This window comes from Ziziphus jujuba, chromosome 11 (genome assembly GCF_031755915.1).
Source record: "Ziziphus jujuba cultivar Dongzao chromosome 11, ASM3175591v1".
Lineage (NCBI taxonomy): Eukaryota > Viridiplantae > Streptophyta > Magnoliopsida > Rosales > Rhamnaceae > Ziziphus > Ziziphus jujuba.
The window spans coordinates 3,503,205-3,529,481 of NC_083389.1; the positions used below are offsets into that span (position 1 = coordinate 3,503,205).

Below are 26,277 nucleotides of genomic sequence, written 5' to 3' on the forward strand. Positions count from 1 at the left end.
CCTGGAATCAATTCAATGGGAAAGTCAACTTCCCTTTCCGGAGGCAATCCTGGTAACTCCTCAGGAAACACGTCCGGGAAATCACTCACAACGGGCATGTCTTCCAACCTGACCCCACTTACTCGGGTATCTATCACATGAGCCAAATACCCATGGCAACCTTTATTCAGTAGCTTCTTGGCGGTAAGGGTAGATATCAACCTCGGTAAGGGCCTTCCAACTCCTCCACGGAATACTACTTCTGGCAACCCTGGCCTCCTGAATGTAACTTCCTTGCTGAAACAGTCTACAGATGCATGGTTCCTTGCCAACCAATCCATGCCCAAAATTACATCAAGTCCGGACAGATCCAACAGGATCAAGTCCGCCTCCATCACTTGATCTTCGATGCAGAAGAAACATTCCTTGATTAACTGGCTAGGCCACAAGGATTCTCCTGCAGGAGTGGCTATCTCTACTAGACATTCTAAAGGAGTAGGGGTCATACCGACCCGAGTGACGAATTCCTTGGAGATAAATGAATGTGTTGCTCCCGGGTCTATAAGTACTAATGCATCATTACCAAATATATTCAACGTACCTGCCACGACGTCCGGTGTAGCTAGGGCCTCCTGCTGCGTCATCGCAAACACTCGACCCTGCCCTGTCTGCTGGGGCCTCCGTCCTCTACCCCTGCTCGGTCCAACAGGCTGTGGGACTGATCCCGATGAACCTCCTACTGCATAACTCCCTCGGGAACTCTGACCCCGCGATCCACTGGCCTGATGTGATGGTGGGCTCGCCCCTAACACTCCCGCCTCTCCATAAGGGCAATTTCTCTTAATATGTCCCGCCTGTCCACACTGAAAGCACACACCCTCAAACTGGCAAATCCCATGGTGTGCTCTATTGCAACGTCTGCAGAATGGCTTGGGGCTAAACCCAGAGTGCTGATATGAGCTCGTGCCGCCGCTGATGGAATGGCGCGCTGGTTGGGGCATACGATAGCCGCCTCTCCTCTGAAATCTGCCTCGAGGGCTGAACCCACCACTGTCTGAGCCTGAACTATGACTCTTCTTAGATGCCCCCTGTCGAGGTACCCCGCTGTACGAACCTTCGAACGGTCTGCGCCTCGAGGGTCTGTGTATCTCCGCCTGTCTCTCTAGCTCGAGCGCTGCATCCCTGGCGGACTGATAGGTGGGGTGTACTGACCCAGAAAGGGTGTAGCCGATGCTCTCGTTCAACCCGTCTATGAACCTCACCTTCTTCGCGTGATCGTCGGGAATCAAGTGCATGCAGAACTCTGACAGCTCCCGGAACCTCCTCTCGTACTCTGTCACCGTCATGTTTCCCTGGCGCAGTCCCTCGAACTCTCTCCTTCTCGCCTCACGGTAGGCAGGAGGACAGAACTCAGTAGAGAAGGCAATCTTGAACTGGTCCCACGTATGCCTTCTGCGGGTCTTCTCCATTTGCCACCACTTCCGGGCGTCTCCCTCTAACATGAACCCAGAAATCCTCACCATATCCTCATCGGGGCACTGCATCCCCTCTTCCAAGATTTTCTCCATGCTGGATAGCCACTTCAAGGCTGCAGCTGGGCCTTGGCTTCCATCGAACTCCACGGCTCCTAAACGTCGAGCCTGATCCACGGATCGGTTACTAGAGCTTGAACCTCCTAAGGCTCTAGTTAGCTGAGAGACCAGATCTCTAAGGCTTGATCGACTCCCGGAACTCTCAGCCGAGCGTTCCCGAGTTCTACGTGTGTCCCGCCGACTCATCGTAATCGATTAAAAACTGAAGAAACAAACAAGAGTTTAGAAACAGGGACACTTAAGCACGATTACAAAAGGAAGGAATTTACGGATGGGCTGTACAGCAATGCACAGTCCCTTAGGATTACAAGAACCTATGCTCTGATACCAACTGTCAGGACCCGTCCAAAGTTCCCCACCGGAACCCTAGACAAGCCCTGATCCCAGGGAAACCCTACCGGACCCTTCTGTGGAAGATCCGGCAGAACCTCCCCTAAGGGATGAACTTACCACAAAATTTCCTGCACTGAAAACACACTTCTATAATTGTTCCCTTATTCCTCCCACAGTACGACGAACTGGTTCCACAAATTTCAGCACTCCAAAATAAAAATACAGTAATCCAGTGCAATACAAATACATAAGTGTCCCATACAGTATACAGAGCTTTATGAAGTACTACAAAATACAGAATACAGTAAAAGTGAAAGAAATAGTACAACTGCAGTAAAAGAAGAACAAGGTACTGCACGAACAAATACAGCGAGGAAGATCGAGTCCGCTCCGAGTGAACACCGACTACCTGGTACCTAGAGGAACGAAATTTAAGAGTGTGAGATGCTAATCATCTCAGTGAGCGACCCTACTACTCTACACTATCATACCACGGTAATAGGTATATAAATAATAATTATTTGGAAATAATAATGTCTCTCAAAACCCTTACAATTCTCTCAGTTGGAAAGGTTCCCCTTTTAAAACATTTTCACAAAACCCTTTATTCATATTTCCCGAAAACCAAGACATCAATTAAATACCAGAACAGTAATATTATATTTTTAATTCCAATACCGTGTCCAAACATTTTATTTTTAAAACACAGTTCTGAAAATCATTTGATGCACCCACTATATACCAGTGGCGCCAACAGTACCCAGCGTCCCAAGGTACCGCCAGACAGGAGGTTATAGAAAGAAACCGGCATACGGTCGCGTGGCGTCCCACTGCGCCGCTGCTAACCTGGTGTCCCTGCCAAAGGGGGGTGGCCGCCCTCTCCGATGGCATCCACAGGACACCCTCATAATATCAACCGCGCGCTACTCACACCCACCTGCGCGCTAATCATATCCGTGTGCACAATATCCATATCACATATACCATATCACATAATCAGAACACCAGTACGTGCACGGTGCATCTAAAAATCATAAAATCCACAATTTAAATTATAAAACAAATTTCACATTTTTCATAAACATAGCGGGCATAATCCATCCGCTTGAACCGGGAAATTCTCCACAATTTCCTTATAATTAATACCATAAATCCCATGATTTTCAAATCCACCAACTCCCAAATCTATCAATTCAAATATCCACATTTTTTCCAAGCATAAATAAATTCTCGAAATATCATAATCAAATCCCATAATATTTTATGGGCATATTTCATAAAAATTGAAATCACCAACATAACCAAATATTTTCCTTGAAATATTTGAAAATCGAATCGTGCCCAATTTACCATTAAAACCACACCAATTTCAAAATCCTCAAAACCATAAAATAATTCCACATGGCATAAATTGGTGAAATACACATTTTCTTAAATCCGATAAATTCACAAATAATTCCACAATAATTCAAATAAATATTTGGCACATAGAAATTAAATTCCAATTATTTAAATCACACATTATATATTCACCAATTAAATTCCCAAAATTAATTTGAAGGTGGGTCACTCACCTTGTGCACGTATCTCAATCAAGATCCTCCGTAGGATTGACTCCGCTACTTGCACGTGCACCTAAAACATCCACAGTACCAAAACCACAAATATTAATATTTTATTCGGGTAATCCCTAAATGGGTACCCGGGGAGCGAACACCAAACGATAACTAAAATTTACGAATTATATACCGAATCGAAGCTCGAGTGATGCTAATCACAGATCCGGTCTTAATTTCCGATGATCGTACCCGACGGGGTCGGAATTTTATCGGGAAGCTTTTCGGGTTTCGGCTCCGCAATTCTCCCAAACCGTCGCGAATTGGTGGAAACGGAAGTCGGATTTGGGTTCAGGAGGTCGAACACTGCGGACTGGAGCTGGCCGGAATTTTCGGGGTACTCGCCGGAACAGTGATTTCCGGCGGCCGCCACGTCACCGGCAACCGTCGCCGGAACAGTAATTTCCGACGGTGGCCGTTTGCTGTGAAATTTTGCAGATTTGTAGATCGTGAGGAGAGCAATCCAACGGGACCGACGGTGAGCAAAACGGAGGTCGGACGGCGGAGAAATCACCGTTTGAAGATTTTCGACCCCTCGCCGGAAAACGCTCCGATCCCGGCGCGTCGGTGGTCCGATGGCCGTGATTTTTGGTGGGTAGGCCGGACTTGAGGAGAGGATGCTGGGTGTATGGCGCGTGTACTGTTTATCGGCCGGAATAGTGCCGATTCGCGGTGGCCGGCGGTGGAGGGGAAAAATCGCCGCCAAACTTCGGACGTCCGATCCGGGCGCGTCCGGCGGCCGTTCGCCGTGAAATTTGGAGGTTTTGCCGGAAATGAGGTGGGCAATCTGGCTGGCCGGCGCGTGTACAGTAACTAGGCCGGAAAAACGTGAAAATGGCCGGCGGCCGGCGGGTCCTCTTTCTCTCTTTCTCTCTCCTCTCTCTCTTTCTCTCTCTTCTCTCTCTTTCTCTCTCTTCCCCGAGAGTTTTTCAAAATTAAAACCCTGTGTGACACTGTTCATGCCACGTGGACCACTCAGAAGCTGACACGTGGCATTTCACTGTTCACGACCCAAAAACATTAAAATAATACGGTATCCGGTAAACTTCAAACGTCCATAACTTTTTAACCGGATGTCCGATTTAAGCGTGCCGCTAGTCTATGAACTCGTATCGACGAGTACTTTACAACCATACAAGAGTCAACTCATAATTACATCACAAGAAAAAGTCAACTCCCGGCACCTTTTAGACAGTTTACACTTCAACTTGTTTTGCCCATAACTTTCAAACCGTAGCTCCGTTTTCGACGTGCTACTAGTCTACGAACTCAGGGCGTCATGCACTACGCCACGGTACCCTGGTCAACTCGAAATTCCCACCGAGTCAAAAAGTCAACTTTGACCCCTTCAGTCAACGGTCAACGGTCAACCTCGGTCAACGTGCACGGATTCCGGTGCGATTCGGGACGGGGTGTTACATTCGGGTCCATAAGCAGTGACAATTGCCCTATGAAGACTAGCTTTCGCTACGGCTTCGGTGGGTTCCCTTGACTAAGCCACTGCCTATAAGTGGCTAGCTCATTCTTCAACAGGCACACGGTTAGAGCCCTGGTCTCCTTCCACTCTTTGGGAGCTTACGGTTCCATGTTCTATTTCATTCCCCGATGAGGATTCTTTTCACCCTTCCCTGACGTTACTACTTCACTATCGGTCACCCAGGAGTATTTAGCCTTGCAAGGTGGTATTTGCTGATTGACACGGGATTCCACGTGTACCATGCTACTTGGGTTAGAGCGTAAGCTAGTGATACTTTTGGCTACTGGATTCTCTCCATCTAGGGTGCAGCACTCCACCACTTTGTCTAGCAGTATGACACTTGTATTGCTCTCCCACAACCCCGTTTTCATGGTTTAAGCTGCTCCATTTCACTCGCGGCTACTGCATAATCGTTTTTACTTTATTTTCCTTTATCTGCTAAGATGTTTCAATTTTCCAGGTTATCTCTTGCCTACCCATGGATTCAGCAGTAGTTTGAAAGGCCCTATTCGAGAATCTCCTAATCTACGCTTATTTTCAACTCCCCAAAGCATTTCGTAGTTTATTAAGCCCTTCCTCATCTTTGGGTGCCTAGGTATCCACCATAACCCTTTCCTCATTTGAACCTCACCCTTAACTTTAAAGTTATGCCATCCCATAAGGTGCTGCTAAATGGGAGGATCTTATCAATGTCCATGAATGTTAAATCATAGTATAGATCAAATCGCTGGATCATAAAACTTGGGTGCTAGTGTGGATGGCAGGCAGGCCTATATTTCTTTGTTTCAATAGGACTCCTTAAGAGCATTGTTTCTATATACTATTATCTAAAAATAATCAAGTTATTAATGACTGGACGAAACCAAGAAATAACCCCTCACGTGCAAAATTATAGAAGATCCCCTTTAAGAACAAACAATTCCATCGAATGAAGTATGATTGTATGTGTGATAGCATCTACTATACCAGGAAGAGCAATGAACCCGATTATATACATTCAAATTATGAGAAGGGGTCATTTGAACATATCTAAATAGACACTATGTTTACATATTCATGCGAATCCGCCCGTGCCCGCACAATCGACAACCTGCTGGGGTGCTAACCCTATATAGATGAAGACCGGGCCAACCACTACGGCTCAAAATAAGAGATTGAAGGACAACCTTGATACCTTTATCTAGGGAGTAACTCATTCTTAATAGGGCTTGTCCATATCCAAAGATACAAGGCCTGTTTTGAGCATACAAGTGGTGGAAGCCGATACGGACCCAAGTAGCGGTTTTGGTGCATTTATGGATTCCAGGTAGCGAGAAATGGGGTCAAATATTCTTGAATTCACTTGATATAATTAATAAGTCATGGGAACTGGTCAAGACCGAAGCAAAGCTGGTCATTTAAGTGGTATGCACATGAGAGAGAAATTGGCAAGGTTTTGCTGTATTTTCCATTGGCTTTACCGAATTTTACTGAGTTGGCTCTTTCTCTTTCCTCTGAGCAAGAGAAACATGTGGGACTCAATAATAATCTTATTTGGCATCCTAAAAAGCATATAGAAGCTGATTTGGAGCTAAAATTGGTCAAAGATTGATCAAAGTCGACTTAGTCAAAAAACTAGTATTATAGTTTTCTAATTTGATTTCTACTTTTTGTTTTAGGAAATTACCTTGCTGGAAAAATAAGTTTAGGAAAGTTATTATTTTATTATTTTCATTTTAAATTAATTAATTCCTAATTCAAAATAAGGGAATTAACTAATCCAAATTAGATTAGGAGAGGGTGTGAAATTAGGCAATTTCCTAATTGGATTCTATGGTGCCCGAAATTCCTAATCCTTGTAGAGTTTTGTTCTATTTAAAGCCTATTTAAAGGATTATTTTCAATGAGAAATCATGCTTGAATTTTATACAGAAAATAATTTGTGAGATTAAATTCTCTTTCTTATTTTGAACACCTAAAACATCATTAGTGAATGAGTGTTTTAGCTTGACTTGTTAATAGGCCTTCCATCACCTATTATGGTGTCTTCATTATATGCCAAGGTTTCTAATCACAAGTTGGTTAGGGTTCAAGGTGACCATTAGAGCTTGAACATAATTTGATCTAGGCTAACATAATACGGGTTTAGGCGCAGGTCATCCTAGGTTTGTATCATTCGGTATCAAAGAGCCAAATTTTGTTCAGGTTTTATCTATCTTCATTTGCTTTCTTTGTTTTTTTGTTAATCTACAATTTTAGCATTGGATTAAGGTTTCTTCTATCATCATACACATTCTACGTCTTAAATAAAAAAAAAAAATTCATTCCTAGTTAAATTAGGATTTCCTAGTTTTACTGTATTTTTGCTTCCTAGTTTGTTGGTTTTTTTTCATCATTGTTCTTGTTAATTTTGGCTTTGTTGATTTTTACTTTCTGTTTTATTCTTAAATATTTGAATTCATATATTCCAAAAAAAAAAAAAAAGGAAAAAAAAACAGAAAAGCCAAACATATATTAAAAAAAAAAAGTACACAAATTGTATTTTGTTTGGGAGGTCACGGGTTTGGTGATTGTTTGGTGTTGGAATTGCAATTTTGGTGTTGATTCTTGCTACTGCAGTTGTCTTATGTTCTGTGACTAAAAAGAAAAAAAAAAAAAGAAGAAAAAAACACCCGAATAAAAAAAAAATTTTGGTTTATTGAATTTGGTGTTGAAATTTGTTGCTGGAAATTTCTTGGAACTGCTATTCTGTTGATTATTTATTCAATATTTGAAGTTGCTGGATATTTGAATTTTGGGTGCTTAAATTATTTGGATTAAAATTAGTTAAAGAAAGTGATACAAAACTAGAATTACAAGAACAACAACCAACACTACTATTTAATTTTGTTCAAATTGATTCTTATTTGAGTTTGAATTTTTTTCTCTAAAATTTCATTATTGGATTATTAATTTCCTACCATCAAGTCCAGTTCTTATTAATTCCAAAAGTTTCTTGGTGATTTGCCCTATTTTGCCTAGAAAGGCCGAAAACTAGGTTTTGTTAATTCAATCGGTATTGCTTTCTTTTCGCTACTATTTTGTTGATAAGTTTAATTAAAACATACTTGTGATCTAATTTCTATTTTGTGGGTGTTTTAATTAGAACTTTGAGATGATTCTTTGACTGGAAAAAGGCAAGAGTGAGAAAGCTTAAAAGAGGGTAAAAGCTTAAACTAGTGTGAAAACACGAGTGTCGAGACCTTGATTGATTGAAACACGTGAGGGAGTGATTTTTGGTGAGAATTTATTTTATTTTACATTATTTATACTAACATGGCAGATTCAAGGATGAGGAGGGGAGATCCACCTCTAAGAATTAATAAAGAAGAATCTGTAGGATTCCATGGTGATTCCCGAGCTACGAGGAGTGGTGAGCAAACGGACATGGGGGCTGTCTTGGAATAACTGCAATAGATGAATGCTCAATTTGACCACATAAATCAAAGGATGGACATAATAGAAACATCTCATGGTGGACCAAATTTAAGGCAAGAGTTCCATGGAGGTTGAGGTCGAGGAGGCCATGGACGACCTAAAGAGTAGTTTGAAAAGGAATAATTTGGAGATGATTTTAAGGAAGCAATGGATGAAACAGTTGCTGTCCAAGAAAGGAGGTAGATGATGATATTGGCAACATCAAGGTAAACATACCACCTTTCATGGGGAAAAGTGACCCGGAGGCTTACTTGGAATGGGAGGAGCATATGGCGATAATTTTTTATTGCCACAACTATTCAGAGGCTAAGAAGGTGAAATTGGCAGCAATGGAATTTGGTCATTATGCACTTCAATGGTGGACCAATGAGCAAAACACCTGAAAGAGAGTTGGTGATGACTTGATCACTACATGTGACAAATGAAAGGAGCCATGAGGAAAAGGCATGTACCATCACACTATCGTAGGTTGCTACATCAAAGACTTCAATCTTTATCTCAAGAAACTAGGTTTGTGGAGGATTATTATAAGGAGATGGAGATGCTTATGAATGAAGATAGAGAAGCAATGATGGCAAGGTTTCTTGGTGGTTTGAATTTTGAAATAGTCAATCAACTAGAATTGCAACAATATGTGGAATTGGAGGAGATGTTGCATGCGTCTATTAAATTAGAGCATCAATTCAAGAGGAGGGGTGTAAGCTCATGCTTTGGAGGAATTAAAAATAGTGGGAGGTCAAATCCAAGTGCTTGGAGAAGTAATTCCACCTTTAAAGCAAGACAAAAATGGAAACTTGGAGAAAATAGCACCACTAGGCCAAAAAGGGAGTCCAAAATCAAATCTGTCCAAGCACACAAAAATGAAGGTAAATATGATCCTAAACCTTCTAGAACTTATGAAATTGTGTATTTTAAGTGCCAGGGACAAGGACATATTATAAATCAATGCTCGAATGGAAGAATCATGGTGTTAAAAGGTCACGGCGAGCTAGAATCGGAAAGTGAAGAAAGTGAGTGTGAGACTGAACAAAGAGAGGAAGAACTTGAAGATGAAGCCGAGACACTCCATGCATCCAAAGCCAAATTGAACTTGGTTTCTAGGAGAGCACTTGCTGTAGGCAAGGATGAGGATCAAGGCCAAAGGGAAAATATCTTGCACACCCGATGTAATTCAAGGTAAGATTTGTAGTATGATAATTGATAATGGGAGTTGTACAAATGTAATTAGTAATATTGTGGTTGATAATTTAGGCTTAACAACTATTAAACATCTAGAACCTTATAAATTACAATGGCTTAATGATAGTACTGAGATGAAAGTGAATAAACAAGCCAAAGTAAAATTTAGCATAAATAAATATATGGATGTTGTGCCTATGCATGCCGGACATATTGTATTAGGTAGACCATGGAAATTTGATAAAGATGCTACTCATTATGGTAAAGAGAATTGTATTGTTTCTAGATTTAAAGGTAAGAAGGTCAAGCTAGAGCCATTAACCCCGAATGAGGTTTTTAGAGACCAACTACAAATGCAACAAATGATGGAAGCCGAGAGGCTCAAAGAGAAGGCTAGTATGGCACGAATGGTTCCACCATCCATTCAAAAGGGGAAAGGTGAGCTTGCTATCCAAAGTAAGTCCTCTAAAACCCAGGGTAAGTGGAAAATTTTTAACAAATCCGAGAGTGAGAAACTTGGAGAAAAAGCCAAGAGTGATGTAAATTTCAATGAAACCGTGAGTGAGAAAAGAAAAGAAAGAAAAGAAAGGAAAAATAAATATTTTTATTTGAGTTTTGGGAATGTTAATAAAGCCATCTTGAGTAAGAAGCCATTGCTGGTCATGAATTATAAAGATGCTTATTTAAAAATGTTTTTGTTGTATAGAACTTTATCTGCCTTGGTAAGAGCTTTACTTTGTGGAAATTTGAAAATTAGGAAGAGATTATTTGCTAACTTTAAAAAGTGAAATTTTTACCATAACGAGCATGTATTTCTAGATTTTTTTTGTGATAATTATTGACCCAGGAGATTTGATTTGGTTGCACTGACGAAATGAAAGGTTTCCAAAACAACGAAAGTCAAGGCCGGTTTTGAGCATATAAGTGGTGGAAGCCGATATGGACCCGGGTAGCTGTTTTGGTGCATTTATGGATTCTGGGCAGTGGGAAATGGGGTCAAATATTCCTGACATCACTAAGAAGTCATGGGAACTGGTCAAGGCTGAAGTAAATTGGTCATTTAAGTGGTGTGCTCATGAGAGAGAAATTGGCCAGGTTTTGCTGTATTCTCTACTAGCTTTACTGTATTTTGCTGAGTTGGTTCTTTCTCTTGTCTCCAAGCAAGGGCAACATGTGGGACTCCATAATAATCTTATTTGGCATCCTAAAAAGCATATAGAAGCTGACTTGGAGCTTAAATTGGTAAATATTTGTTAAAATAAACTTAGTAAAAAAGATAGTATTCTAGTTTTCTAATTTGATTTCTACCTTTTGTTTTAGGAAATTACCTCTGCTTTTGGTTTTTATTTATATATTTCCTGAACAAATAAGTTTAGGAAATTTATTATTTTATTATTTTTATTGTAAATTAATTAATTTCTAACTCAAAATAAGGGAATTAATTAATTCAAATTAGATTAGGAAAGGATGTGAAAATAGGCAACTTCTTAATTGGATTCGACGTTGGCCGAAATTTCCAAATCCTTTTAGGGTTTTGCTTTGTTCATTCTGTTGAAATGTGGTGATCTTGCCACAATGTGCAAGGTAGTTCGGTTACACTTGCACTCTTTGTTTTGCAACATCAAAGACCAAACATTGTTTATGTTTATGCATTTTATTTTATCTTGTAATGTTCAAAAACAATATCCTTTTTGTAATGCCCTACGCTCATTATCTAGCTTAAGGCCTTTTTTGTCTAGTTGCTGGAATTGTATTTCCAGCAACATAAGTCCACTTCCTTGGATGCCGTTTGAAGTAGGTTTGGTATTTAGACCTGAATTTTGGATATGATAAACTAAATATGCAGAGGAAGCAGCACCAAAAAGAATGGCCCAATTTGGAGCTGGGAAGGCTGAGTTAAGCCCAAAACAATCTGACCCTTGTGCAGTGTTGTTGCCCAAAAAACGGGGCAAAACTGCCTCGGGTTTGATTACTTTTGAATGGGTAAATGGACTTTTTTTTATCTGGTTTTTTGGGTAGAACATAGTTTAATATTCAAAAAGGCTTCCCTCCAATTTTCAAGTCAAATGGAGCTGGTTTTCAAATTAAAATGCCTTAGACAAGCTGAACTGCCCATTAAAGAAGGTTTCTTGCATGCCCAGCACATTGATTAGAGTTAGTTGAGGTAGTTTGGCTTGGTTGGTTGCTTTTAATGCTTTTGTATTTATTGCTCAATATGGCAGCATGCCTTATTGTCTTTTCGATGTATTTAAAAGTTTGAAAATTGTAATGAAAAATGTTGAGAAAGAAAATATTCAAAAAACAGATTTTGAAAAACAACATTTTTGGCTCTCTCTCTCTCAACTCCTACATTTTTGGTTTCTTCTTCTTCCCAAAAGCTAACAACCTTCTCAAGAACCCTAAACCTCCATTAAAACCAGAAACAAAACCTAAACAAACCCAAAAAAAAAAAACAAAATCAAGAACCAAGAACCAACAACAATCATTCTTGACTAACACCTTGAATGATTGTGCTCTAGGGTACAACAACATAAACCTACACCAAATTCCATCACATTCAAAGCCTATTTAAAGGCTTATTTTCAATGAGAAATCAAGCTTAAATTTTATACAGAAAATTATTTGTGAGATTGAATTCTCTTTGTTATTTTGAACATTTAAAACACCATTAGTGAATGAGTATTTTAGTTTGACTTATCAATAGGCCTTCCATCACCTATTGTGGTGTCTTTCATTATATACCAAGGTTTTTAATCACAAGTTGTGATGTGAATCCACCCGAGCTCGTACAACCGATAACTCACTAAGGTACTAATCCGATACGGATGAAGACCGGACAGATCACTAAGGCTTAAACTAAGAGGTTTTAGGAAAACCCTACTGTCTTTATCTAGGAAGTTATTCATCCTTAAAAGGGTTTGTTCATACCTGAAGATAAAAGATCTGTTTTAGCCATCCAAATGGTGGAGGCTGATACATTGGACATTTTACATCGGACACCTATACATCGAACATTTTATATCGAAAATTAGGCAGACATAAGTTAGCTCAGACAGACATAAGTTAGCTCGGACATCAGGCAGATATACGTTAGCTTAGTCATCAGACATAAGTTAGCTCGGACATCAGACATAAGTCAGCTTAGTTGTCAAACTAGTCAACTCGTTTTCTAATTTGCGTTTGAATTTTTTGGGTTTTTATTTATTTATTTTTTTTGCTGGACAAATAAGTTTAGGAAAGTTATTCTTTTATTATTTTCATTGTAAATTAATTAATTCCTACTTCAAAATAACGGAATTAATTAATCCAAATTAGATTAGTAAAGGATGTGAAATTAGGCAATTTCCTAATTGGATTTTGTGTTGGCCGAAATTTCCTAATCCTTTTAGGGTTTTATTTTGTTCATTCAAAGCATATTTAAAGGCTTATTTTCAATGAGAAATCAAGCTTAAATTTTATGCAGAAAATTATTTGTGAGATTGAATTCTATTTGTTCTTTTGAACACCTAAAACACCATTAGTGAATGAGTGTTTTAGTTTGACTTATCAATAGGCCTTCCATCACCTATTGTGGCGTCTTCATTATATACTAAGGTTTCTAATCATAGGTTGGTTAAGGATTGAGGTGACCATTTGAATTTGAACATAATTAGATCCGGGCTAATATAATACGGGTTTAGGAGCAGGTCATCCTAGGTTCGTATCAAGTTTGTTAGGGGTCAAGGTGACCATTAGAACTTGAACATAATTAGGTCCGGGCTAATATAATACAGGTTTAGGCACAGGTCATCCTAGGTTGGTATGAATACTGGGCTGATCATGTATAAATAATTTGATTGTTTCTGATACCAAATGATACGAACCTAGGACTACCTACCCTTAAACCCGTATTATATTAGATCGAATCTAATTATGTTCAAGTTCTAATGGTCACCGTGACCCCTAACCAACCTGTGATTAGATACCTTGGTATATAATGAAGATGCCACAATAGGTGATGGGAGGCCTATTGATAAGTCAAACTAAAACATTCATTCACCAATAGTGTTCTAGGTGTTCAAAAGAACAAAAAGAATTCAATCTCACAAATAATTTTCTGTATAAAATTCAAGATTGATTTCTTATTGAAATGAAGCCTTTAACTAGGCTAAGATTACAAAGAAAAATCCCTAAAAATTTAATTCAAAACCGGACACAAAGTGTTGAGAAAAAGAAAGTAGAGAAAAGGAAAGTGCCTGATTTTTCTTAGTTTCCTAAACTAATTTGCATTAATTAATTCCTTTATTTTGAATTAGGAATTAATTTATTTATAATTGAAATAATAAAATAATAAATTTCCTAAACTTATTTGTCCATCAAATAAATAAATAAAAATTAAAATAAAAGACTAATTTCCTAAAACGAAAAGTCAAAATCAAATTAGGAAACTAGTTGAGTAGTTTCTTCGACCAATCTCCAGCATGTTTGGGCTCCAAATCAACTTCCATATGCCATTTAGGATGCCAAATATGATTAATAATGATTCCCCCAAGTTTCCCCTTGATTGGAATAAGTCTGACAAGAAGAAAAGTCAAAGCCTGCGACAAAACAGTACATTTTCCGCCAAATTGAGAGGCTGTCGATACAAGTCCTTTTTAGATACTTTTGATTCTGGATTGGCTGGATTAAATGTCCTCTTAATGATATTCATTGAGTTCATGAAGTTTTGGAACCATTCCTTGCTACTCGGACTCCATAAATGGACCAAAACAGCTACTTGGGTCCATATCGGCTTCCACTACTTGTATGATCAAAACTTGCCTTGCTTTTTCAGGTATGGACAAGCCCTTTCGAGAATGAATTACCCCCCTAGATCAAAACAGCAAGTTTTTCCTTAAAACTCTTAGCTTGAGCCTTAGTGATTGGCCTAGTCTTCATCAGTATTGGATCAGCACCCTAACGGGTTATTGGTTGTGCGGGTGCAAGTGGATTCGCATCATTAATGATACGAACCTAGGACAACCTCCACTTAAACCTGTGTTATATTAGCCGCAATCTAATTATGTTCAAGTTCTAATGGTCAACTTGACCCCTAACCAACTTGTGATTAGAAACCTTGGTATATAATGAAGATGCCACAATAGGTGATGGAAGGCCTATTGATAAGTCAAGCTAAAATACTCATTCACTTAATGGTGTTTTAGGTGTTCAAAAAACAAAGAGAATTCAATCTCACAATAATTTTTTATATAAAATTCAAGCTTGATTTCTCATTGAAAATAAGCCTTTAAATATGCTTTGAATGAACCAAAAAAAACCCTAAAAGGATTAAGAAATTTCCGCCAACATAGAATCCAATTAGGAAATTGCCTAATTTCACACCCTTTCCTAATCTAATTTGGATTAATTAAATCCCTTGTCTTGAATTAGAAATTAATTAATTTACAATGAAAATAATAAAATAATAACTTTCCTAAATTTATTTTTCCAGCAAATAAATAAATAAAAACCAAAAGTAAAGGTAATTTTCTAAAATAAAAAGTAGAAATCAAATTAGGAAACTAGAATACTAGCTTTTTGACTAAGTTGACTTTGATCAATATTTGACCAATTTGAGCTCAAAATCAGCTTCTATATGCTTTATAGGATGCCAAATAAGATTATTATGGAGTCCCACATGTTTCCCTTGCTTGGAGCAAAGAGAAAGAGCCAACCCAACAAAATACAGTACAGCCAATGGAAAATATAGCAAAACCCGACCAATTTCTCTCTCATGTGCACACCACTTAAATCACCAGCTTAGCTTTGACCATGACCAGTTCCCATGACGTATTAATGATATCAAGTGAATTAAAGAATATTTGACCCCATTTCCCACTGCCCAGAATCCATAAATGCACCAAAACCACTACCTGCGTCAGTATCAGCTTCCACCACTTGTATGCTCAAAACAGGCCTTGTATCTTTCAGTATGGACAAGCCCTCTTGAGAATGAGTTACTCCCTGGATAAAGACAGCAAGGTTATACTTAAATCTCTTAGTTTGAGCCCTAGTGATTGGCCCGGTCTTCATCCATATCGGGTCAGCACCCCAGCGGGTTGTCGATTGTGCTGGCATGAGCGGATTCGCATCACATATGGATCCCTACATCGTTACTTGGGACCCTATTCACATATTTCTCATTATTTGGGACCCTGTACAGCTCACCTCTTTGGGCTTCTATTGAATCGAGATATAGGTTTGATTGTCCATCGTTTTGATATAATATATAAATATAAGATAAGGCACCCTCCGGATAATTCAAATCGAAGCAATTGGATGTCTGATTCAGGCCTACATGACATGATCGATCAATAGAAATACTCTAACACTCCACCTTTGTCATATACTCCATACATCACACTGGAAAGATATCATATTCATGGAATACGATTAACTTTTGACATGCCTTGGTGGTGAAATGGTAGACACGCGAGATTCAAAATCTCGTGCTAAAGAGCATGGAGGTTTGAGCCCTCTTCAAGGCATAATATTGAATATTGAGAATGCTTAATGAATTGGAATAAGTTTGGCAGTGGATCACAAAATCTTGGTGATCTTCTTTATCTAATGAATGGGGAGTTCACTTTGAAATCGTCTGTCCTGCACCCACCTCACCCCCAGAGTATATGCTTCAACAGGAATCACACAAGGTCATAATGATACAATAGAAACCTTTGGTACAATGCCCCCCCCCCCGTAACCCAGTAAATAAAGTACATTACGTAGTCCGTTTTAGGGACTAGTGACTTACCCATTCAGTGACTTTGGCACTGGATGTTCCCAAAATGGATACTATCTGGTCAGGTGAATTCAATAATAGACACCTGTTGGTATTCCAGCCTTCCTTCTCTTTCTAGGGCCTATCCAAAAGAAAATCCAGTACTTCTTGGCCAAGAATATCTAAAAAGGATGAACTGCTCTGTAGATTGCTTCGAAACAATTAGAATTAGTCGGTCAACTGGAATGTGTATTATCTATATAAAGGTCAATTAAGAAGATCTATTGACATAAGACGAAGAGAAATGTCTATCTATTTTATTTAGTTATTTAGTTAAACGAATGATTTGTTATTGTAGCAGATAGCAACAACCATTTCATCTGACATGCATATTTTTTATTTTCCAATGGATTTACATCTTTCATTAATGGAATTTTTTTGATGTGGTGAGTAATAGCTCTGGTTGTTCACTATTCAAGAATTCTTGTTTAGGCATTTCATATCATCCATCCCTAATGTTTTGATCTAAGATTTCAAGTCTTCCATGTTTCAGCAGTAGTAAGATCGGGCATTGGCTGGCTATGTGTCCTCTTCCTTGGCACTTGAAACAAATAATTTCTCTTGACTTTTGAGGTTTAGGTTCAGATTTTACCTCACCTTTAATGGCTTGGGCAGATTCGATTTTAAATTCTCTTCTCGGCCGGTTGGTAACTTCTTCACCAAGCTTCGGCTTCAGCTTGCTTTCATAAGTGGAATTGTTTTTCCACCCATTTGAACTTGTCCTTCCACTGCTAGAAACTCCTCCAAACCGTGTACTAACACCCCTCCTCTTGAATTGGTTCTCAAGCTTAATTGCTACATGCCCCATCTCCTCTAATTCCAAGTATTGTTGTAATTCAACCTGGTTGGCAATGTCACGGTTTAACCCTTCAAGAAATCTTGCCATTGTTGCCTCCCTATCCTCATTCATATTTAGCCTCATCATGAGCATCTCCATCTTTTTGTAATAATCCTCCACGGACCTAGTTCCTTGAGATAAAGATAGAAGCCTTTGATGCAGCAACCTATGGTAATGGGATGGCACAAACCGTTTCCTCATGGCTCCTTTCATTAAATCATCACCAACTCTCCTTCGAGTATTTTGCTCATTAGTCCACCATTGGAGTGCGTAATGACCAAACTCCATTGCTGCCATCTTCACCTTCTTGGCCTCCGAATGATGATGACAATCGAAAATCATCTCCATTCTTTCTTCCCATTCCAAATATGCTTCCGGATCACTTTTACCCATGAATGGTGGGATGTTTACCTTGATGTTGGCAAGATCATCATCTTCATTCCTTGCTGGTCTCCCATGGATTAGCCTTTCTTGAGGTTCCAAAATGTCATCAAACACTTCATCCAAGTCATTTCCATAGTTACTTCCCCCGAATTCCTCTCTTAGTCGCCCTCGGCCTCCTAGACCTTGACCTCCCTGAGCATCTAACCTTATGTTGGGCACTCCTTTGGATGTTTCTAACCTGTCCATCTTTTGATTTAACTGCTCAAATTGGGCATTTATCCACTGTAATTGCTCCAATATAGCCCTCATGTCCGTTTGCTCACCACTTCCGGTAGCTCGTGGATCACCATGAAATCCTACGGACTCTTCTTCATTAATTCTCAGTGGTGTGTCTCCTCTTCTTATTCTAGAATCTGCCATGTTAGTAAAATACTGCAAAAATAAAATAAATCCTCACAATATTCACTCCCTCACGTGTTTCACTCAAACAAAGTCTCGATACTCGTGTTTGCACACTAGCTTCGGCTTTTACCCTCTTTTAAGCTCACACTCTCTTGTCTTTTTCCTCTACATGAATTATCTCAAAGTTCTAATTAAAAAACCCAAAAAACAGCAATTAGATCACAAGTATGTCTTAATTTAACTTATCAACAAAACAGTAGCAAAAAGTAGGCAATACCGAAAGAACTCAACAAAACCTAGTTTTCATCTTTTCTAGGCAAAATAAAGCAAATTAATGGGAAAATTTTGGAATTTTGAAGAACTGGACCATATGGTAATAGATTATGAGTTCAGGAATAAAATTCTAGAAAAATAAACTCAAATACGAACAAGAATCAAATTGAATAAAAATATAGAAAAGTTGTTTGTTGTTGTTCTTTGTAATTCAAGTTTTTGTATCAAATCCTTTAACTAATTTTAATCCAAGTAATTTAGCACTCAAACTCAAATATCCAGCAGCAAAAATAACTCTCCAAATACTCTAAATATGGAATAAATAACCAACAAGGCAGCAGTTAAAAGAAATTTCCAGCAACAAACTTCAACACCAATTTTCAACAAACCGATATATATGTATATATATTTTTTATATTCAGCCTTCTTCTTTTTTTTTCTTTTTCTTTTTTTCCTTCTTTTTACTCACAGACCATAAAAAAACTGCAGTAGCAAAGATCAACACCAAAAATCCACCAAACCCGTGGCCTCCAACAAAAACAAAAGTGCAGTTTTTTTTTTTTTTAATATCTGTTTGAATTTTCTTTTCTTTTTTTTCTTTTTTTTTTTAATATATGAATACAAATATTGAAGACTAAAACAGCAAAGAAAAATCAACAAAAACCAAAATTAACAAGAACAATGATGAAAAAAAAAACAACCAATAAACTAGGAAACAAAAATATGATAAAACTAGGAAATCCTAATTCAACTAGGAATCAATTTTATTTTATTTTGAAATGCAGAACGTGTATGATGATAGAAGCAACCTTAACCTAATGCTAAAATTGCAGAATAACACAAAAACAAATAAAGCAAAAAAAGATAGATCAAACCTGGACAAAACTAGGCTCTGATACCAAATGATACGAACCTAGGACGACCTGCTCCTAAACCCGTATTATATTAGCCTGGATCTTAATTAAGTTCAAGTTCTAATGGAATTGACCTCCACCCCTAACCAAGCTATGGTTAGAAACCTTGGTATAATGTAGACGCCACAATAGGGGATGGAAAACCTATCGATAAGTCAAGCTAAAACAACCAATTCTCTAATGGTGTTTTAGGTGTTCTCAAATAACAAAGAGATAATTAATCTCACAAGTATTTTCTCAATCAAATCAAAGTTGTATTCTTATTGAAAAATAAGTCTTTAAATAGGCTACAAAGCCACGAAATAAACCCTAAAACATAAAGAAAACCGGCCACCACACATAAAGAAACCTAGTTGGCCGAAACTATACTTCCTTTCCTAATCTAAGTTTGATTAATTAATTCTTTTATATTAAATTAGGAATTAATTAATTTACAATGGAAAGAATAAAATAAAAACCTTCCTAAATTTATTTGTCCAGAAAATAAATAAATAAAAGCCAAAAAGTAATGGTAGTTTCCTAAAACAAAAAGTAAAAACAAATTAGGAAACTAAAAATGCTAGCCTTTTGCTCAAGTTGACTTTGATCAATCTTTGACCTCTTTCAGCTCTAAATCAGCTTCTAGATGCTTTTTAGAATGCCAAATAAGCTGAATATGAAGTCCCACACATTGCCCATGCTTGGAAAAATAAGAAAAGGCTAATACAGTAAAATATAGTAAAGCTAGCAAGCAATACAGCAAATTCGGCCAAATTGTTGATGCTGTCTGTACAATCCCTTTGTGATTGTATTTGAGGCTGCCTTAACCTCTTAGGCATATGTATTGAATCCATAAAGAGTTGGAACCATTTCATGCTGTCCGTTGTCCATATTTGCACCAAAACTGCTACCCGGGTCCGCATCGGCTTCCACCACTTGGATGCTTAGAATAGGCTTTGTATCTTCAAGTATGGACAAGCTCTGTTGAGATTGATTACCCCCTGTATAAATGCTCCCAGGTTGTCATTAAATCTCTTAATTTGAGCTCTTGTGATTGGCCTAGTCTTCATCCGTGTCGGGTCAGTACCCCAGCAGGTTATCGGTTGAGCGAGCTCGGGCGAAATCACATCACTAAGTACTTATATAATATAATTAATGTAAATCAAAAGTGTAAATATGTAAATAAAATAAGTAAATAAATTGGGTTATTCATCTTTCTACATGCAATATATGTATGATAATTCACTTTTTTATTATTTTCTTTATTCTTCATTTTTGGTTTTCCCCTCACGAAAAAATTCATTATAATACGATCCGACAAAAGAGATTCTTAGTAAAAATCGGGGATTTTTTAGGGATATAGAAAGATGTAGGACCCCCTCATCCAATTTCATGGACGAAAGAGACATAATTTGCTCTTTTTATTTTGTTTGATTGAGATTTACTGACCTGATTAGTAATCAGGGCTATCAATAAAAAAAAAAAGTATCCGCATGTATTTTTTTTCCCATTCAATATTATGTTACCAAAGAAAAATCCATTCTTGGAAATTTGACTTTGCTTCCTATAAACTAAATAACTACTTGGTTACCACAAAACAAGTAATAAATTTTTGAATTTATTAAATTTAATAATTTATTGAATATTAAATTAAGGATAAAATTAAGGATAAAGATATATGGCTCTCCTTAATTTTATTTTTGATTTCATTTTTTGATTCAAAGGAAAGAAAGCATGTAGCTAAAATAACTCGCTCTTAACACCTTTTAAAGGATTACGTTGTATGATTGGATCAAATAAGCACTTATGGAATAAATATTCAGCCGCTTGTGCACCCTCGGGTATTGTCTTATTCAATGTTTGTTCAATTACTCTTTTACCCACAAATGCAATGTAGGCATTTGGTTCAACAACAATGACATCTCCCAACATACCAAAACTAGCTGACACCCCACTCGTAGGAGGAGATGAAAGGATTGATACATAGAATAACTTATTATTTGATTGATAATAATATATAGTAGAAGATATTTTAGCCATTTGCATCAAGCTCAAACTTCCTTCTTGCATACCTACTCCTCCAGAAGCACACACTAGAATAAGAGGTAAAAATTTATTGGTAGCATGCTCAATCAAACATGTGATTTTCTCGCCCACTACCAATCCCATACTACCCCCCATACACTAAAAATCCATGACCCCGATTGCTATAGGAATACCATTTAGTCGACCTATGCCTGTTTGAACAACATCAGTTAATCCTGTCGTTCTTTGATTAAAATCAATACAATCTTTATAAGGTTCATCCTACGAATGAAATTTTATGGGATCCTTAGAGACCATGTCTTCATTCAGAGGCTCCCACGTACCTAGATCAACGAACTTTCTATCTGAACTAGTCATTTTCAAATGGCATCCACAATGTTCACAAATATTCATTTGAAGTTTAAAAAATTTCTTATAATTTAATCCATAACAATTTTCGCATTGCACCCATAAATATTTGTATTTTTTAGTTATCTCTAAATCACTTTTTCTGTCTCGTATTTCAGCTAGAGCTTTCTTTAATTTGTTTTCTTTTAAAATTTTATTTAGTTTTAATTTGTTTTCTTTTACTTGAGTTAGAGCTTTCTCTAAATCCCTTTTTCTTTTTCTTATCTCTGTGAGAGCTCTCACGAACTCTCTTTTTCTTAGAGTTTTTGCACTATCATCCGTACTGGTTCGTATACTGGAACTTCCACTTTTACTACTCTTATCGCTTTCGCCACGAATGTAAATATAAATGTAACTATCAATGGAATTGACACCACTACTTAAAATATAATGATCAGTACTGGTTTTAGAACAAACATAACTGTCAATGCAATTAATAATGTGATTATTCCAACTATATTTAGTATCATACATGTAACGATAATAGTGAGGATTGTCACTTTTAGATATAGAATTCGCATAACTATAAAAAGAACTTTTTGGAAAAGAATGATCGGTGTCGGTCTCAAAAATTTTGATTTTCAATATCAAAATATATGGAGTAATGGTCCCTATTACTATCCCTAAAGAAAGAAGTTTCATCAGATATGAAATTTCGAATATACCTCCTGACACCCATTAAATTATCAACATTACTGTAACTATTAATTCCATTAGGAATTTTTTTATTCATATGATCTATAATCGGATCTTTATTTACACGAGTATTTTCATTTTCAAAAGGACCACCAAAACTATCCATTGATTTACTTAACCCACACCTATATTCTAACCCTCTCCTAAACAACATCGAATCGAAACGACATTTTTCCATAGAGCTTTCTTGCCCCTATTTACATGAAAATACAATAAATGAATAGTCATTTGATAAAAATCATTTGAATATTTCGATTAGAATTTAGAATCAGAATAAGCATATAAATCCAATCGGTAGGATTATTAATTAGTAACAAGTAGATATTGAAAAAAAAAGTGATTATCCCTTGAAGAATCCAGAATATCTCTTCTCTATATATGATAAAATAGGATGAAATCTTTTTTCAATTCAAAATAATTGAAAAATGCTTTTTTTATATTATAAATAGCAAGTAGCGGGTTCCTCCATGTTGTGTCAAATTCACATCAGAAAAAGAAAAAGTTTTTTCTCGTATGAATATGAAGAACCCTTTTTTGTAAAATCTGGCCTACTGATCAGTTTCTATTCCAACATAGAATGAAAAGGACAATATATAGGATGGGTAGAAGAAATTGTGATACTCGACTCGATCCATGATCTAAAACGGCAAGTATGATAATATATAAACAAGATATAATAATATATAAAATAAAAATATAATTACAAAAATGATAATTAAAATACATAATATAAAAAAATAAAAAGATGCACCTATCCTAAGGATCCATAGGATTAATTGTGGATCCAATACAACAATAGAAATGTTTAAGTTGTTTCGCCTTATATTTTGTATTTAAGATCTTGTATATCTTGATGGGCCTGTATCTATCAAAAATTGATAAAATCTTTGTATTTGGCTAAATCCTTTTACTAAAAGATTAGGTTGAGTTTAATTTCAATTACAATTAAGAGAATGAACAGCAAGTAATTAGTGGATTACAAAGTATCCATTGCTTTGAATTCAAATTTGAACTCCTTCCATACTTCACAAGCAGCAGCTGGTTCATGACTCCATTTACTAGCCTCACGAATAATCTCATTACCCTCACGAGCAAGATCACGTCCCTCATTACGAGCTTGTACACATGCTTCTAAAGCTACTCGATTAGCTACGGCACCGAGCGCATTTCCCCAATGGTTTCCTAAAGTTCTTCCTTTGAACTGTAGTATGGAATCATCTCTAAAGATCTTGGTTAGAGCGGGCATATGCCAAACATGAACCTAGGACAACCTGCTCCTAAACCCATATTATATTAGCCCGGATCTCAATTAAGTTCAAGTTCTAATGGAATGGACCCTAACCCCTAACCAACTTGTGGTTAGAAACCTTGGTATAATGTAGACTCCACAATAGGGGATGGAAAACCTATTGATAAGTAAAGCTAAAACAACTAATTCTCTAATGGTGTTTTAGGTGTTCTCAAATAACAAAGAGATAATTAATCTCACAAGTATTTTCTTAATCAAATCAAGGTTTTTTTTTCTTATTGAAAAAATAAGCCTTTAAATAGGCTTTGAAAGAAACAAAATAAACCCTAAAAACCCTAGGAAAAACCTGCCACACACATAAAGAAACCTAGTTAGCCGAAACTATACTTCCTTTCCTAATCTAAGTTTGATTAATTAATTCCTTTATATTAAATTAGGAATTAATTAATTTACAATGGAAAGAATAAAATAAAAACCTTCCTCAAGTTATTTGTCTAGAAAATAAATAAATAAAAAACCCAAAAAGAAATAAAGTCAATCACAAATTAGGTAACGAGTTGACTTTGACATCTAGGCTGAATTATGTCTTCAACCGAGCTAACTTATGTCTGCCTGATGTCCAAGCTAACTTATGGCCTATCCTAGCTAACTGATGTCTGTCCGAGCTAAGTTGTGTCTGGTCGAGCCAACTGGTGTCTGTCCGAGCTAAGTTACATCCGATGTCCGAAGTCTGAGATCAGATGTCCGAGGCAAGGCTCCAATGTCCGAGGAAAGGGTCCGGTATAAAATGTTCGGTGTATTGGTATCCGATGTATCAGCCTCCACCACTTGGATACTTAAAACAAGTCTTTTATCTTCAGGTATGGACAAGCCCTTTTGAGAATGAATTACTTTTTAGATAAAGGCAGCAAGGTTATCCTTAACCCTCTTAGCTTGAGCCCTAGTGATAGGTCCAGTCTTCATCCGTATCGGATCAGTATCCCAACGAGTTGTCGGTGGTGTGAGCTCGGGCGGGTTCGCATCATTCCCCTCCTCTTTAAAATGATTTTTCCTCAAATCGAAGTCATCACCTACAGCAAAAGGAGATAAATCAGCAACATTAAAGGTGGCACTAACACTATACTCACCCGGTAAATCAAGTTTGTAGGCATTGTCGTTTATCCTCTCCAAAACTTGAAAAGGACCATCGCCTTAAATGCAGCCACACCCAATCTCCAGGTTCAAACACTGTTGATTTTCAGCCTTGATTAGCCACCTTTGCATATTGCTCGGTCCTCCTCTCAATATTTGCTCGTGTCTTCTCATGAATCTGCTTTGCAAAATTAGCTTTTTGTTTTCCATCTAGATTAGCACGCTCACTTAAAGGTAAATGTGTTAAATCTAATGGAGTCAAAGGATTAAAACCATAAACAATTTCAAATGGAGTAAATTTAGTTGCTGAATGTAAAGACCTATTATATGCAAATTCAACATGAGGCAAACATTCTTCCCAAGTTCTTAAATTTCTACTAATTAATGCTCTTAACAATGCAGACAAGGTTCTATTTACTACTTCGATTTGTCCATCAGTTTGTGGATGACAAGTAGTTGAAAATAAAAGCTTAGTATCTAATTTAGCCCACAAAGTTTTCCAAAAATAGCTTAAGAACTTAGCATCCCTATCTGAAACAATAGTTCTTAGCATTCCATGCAATCTCACAATTTCCTTGAAAAATAAATTAGCAATATTGGATGCATCATCAGTTTTATTAAATGCAATAAAATGTGCCATCATAGAAAACCTATCTACTATAACAAATATTGAATCCTTACCTGTCCTTGACCTAGGCAACCCAAGAATAAAATCCATAGACAAATCTACCCAAGGATAAGTAGGAATCGGCAAAGGCTTATACAATCCATGCGGCTTCAATGTTGATTTTGTTTTTCGGCACTTCAAACATCTTTCACAAATTCTCTCAACATCTCTCCTCATGTTAGGCCAATAAAAATATTCTTGCAGCAAGGATAAAGTTTTTAAAACACCAAAATGACCCATTAAACCACCCCCATGTCCTTCCCGAACCAATAATTCCCTAATACTACAATTAGGCACACAAAGTTTGTTTTCCTTAAACAAATATCCCTCAAATATGTAAAATTTATTAAATCCATGTTTCAAACAGATTCTAAAGATTTCTGCAAAGTCACTATCATGCTTATAAAGTCCTTTCAATTGTTCAAATCCAAGCAATCTAGCATCTAAGGTAGAAAAGAGTACATACCTTCGGGATAATGCATCGGCAACCACATTTTCTTTACCTTTTTTGTAGCGGATCACATATGGAAAGGTTTCAATAAATTCAATCCACTTGGCATGCCTTTGGTTGAGCTTTCCTTGACCCTTGATATGCTTCAAAGACTCATAATCCGTATGAATCACAAACTCCTTTGGCATGAGATAATGCTGCCACGTCTCCAAAGCCCTCACCAAAGCATACATCTCCTTGTCATAAGTCGGGTAGTTTAGGGAAGCTCCATTTAATTTTTCACTAAAGTAGGCTATGTGTCTTTCTTCTTACATTAAGACAGCTCCAATACCTACACTCGAAGCATCACACTCAATTTCAAAAGTCTTAGAAAAATTTGGCAAAACTAACAAAGGTGTATTACACAATTTTTCTTTCAACAAATTAAAA

The 26,277-nt window shown here is 37.2% G+C and overlaps 1 pseudogene; it reads right to left on the reverse strand.

Moving 5' to 3' along the window:
- Positions 1-20,961: 20,961 nt before the first annotated feature.
- On the reverse strand, positions 20,962-22,528 carry LOC132799849 (acetyl-coenzyme A carboxylase carboxyl transferase subunit beta, chloroplastic-like; annotated as a pseudogene).
- Positions 22,529-26,277: the final 3,749 nt, after the last annotated feature.